The following is a 1,045-nucleotide window of genomic DNA, read 5'->3' on the forward strand; positions in this document are numbered from 1 at the left end:
GTCATGCACTCACCGAGGGTCGGGTCGTACTCCCAGATGAATCTTTTGGTTAAGAATCTCACAACCAGAGCTGAAAAAAGACATAACAGAAGATGAATGATTGGAGATTATTGATGATCCTCATGTATCCGGAAGCCACAAGCTGGTGTCCCCTATTATTGCCCCCATAGGGCACAGGAAGTGAGGGGAAAGCTCCCCATAGGGCACAGGAAGTGAGGGGAAAGCTCCCCATAGGGCACAGGAAGTGAGGGGAAAGCTCCCCCATAGGGCACAGGAAGTAAGGGGAAAGCGCTCCCCATAGGGCACAGGAAGTGAGGGGAAAGCGCTCCCCATAGGGCACAGGAAGTGAGGGAAAAGCGCTCCCCATAGGGCACAGGAAGTGAGGTGAAAGCTCCCCATAGGGCACAGCAGGTAGACCCTGAGAGAGGTTCTAAACCTTCCTGACTCTGTTGGAGGAACGTCCTCTCTCTTCACGTTCCGTCTGACACCAATAATTCAGACAATGAGCCGGAATCCCCCAAATAGGAGCACAGTCAGCGATAAAACATCGGCCGAGGGTCTAACCCTTCCACACTTGTCTGGAGCTGAGCTTCCTGAGGCCTTATTAATCCCGGAGACATTGCAGCACGCTATGAGGGACACCAGCCGATCAATGAGCCCCAATATCTGATCGATCAATAGCGGCGTCTGAAGAAGGAAATATTCCCATTGCAGAATTCTCACCGTAACTTACCAGATTTACCGACTCCGGCTCTGCCAAACACCGCGATCTTCACCTCCATACTCTTCGCCATGGCAACAGGGAAATGATTGATCGGCTGTAATCGTTAATCCAACAACCTTTATGGTGAGCGAACCATCTCCACGTTCTCCACACCGGTGCAATCTACAACCTATGAAGACACAATGGAAGGAAATGAGGAATTATACCGTACAGGACCGGAAGGCCGGCGCCATCAGATGTCCAGTCTGCCCACATCTGATGTTATACCTCCCATGGGGAGACCCCGCTGTGCCCATTATGAGGGGCCCCCACCATCCCTGT

The 1,045-nt window shown here is 52.2% G+C and overlaps 1 long non-coding RNA gene across 1 annotated transcript in view; it reads right to left on the reverse strand.

The window, feature by feature from the left end:
• Positions 1-830, reverse strand: part of LOC108804138 — a 4,203-nt gene extending 3,373 nt beyond the window's left edge. Inside the window, exons 1-2 of the long non-coding RNA XR_001942333.1 lie at positions 734-830; positions 14-70 (exon numbers count right to left, since the gene is read on the reverse strand). This is a non-coding gene — a long non-coding RNA (uncharacterized LOC108804138). The remainder of the gene's footprint in view (positions 1-13; positions 71-733) is intronic.
• Positions 831-1,045: the final 215 nt, after the last annotated feature.

This window comes from Nanorana parkeri, unplaced genomic scaffold (assembly GCF_000935625.1).
Source record: "Nanorana parkeri isolate BGI_ZX_2015 unplaced genomic scaffold, ASM93562v1 scaffold5398, whole genome shotgun sequence".
NCBI lineage: Eukaryota > Metazoa > Chordata > Amphibia > Anura > Dicroglossidae > Nanorana > Nanorana parkeri.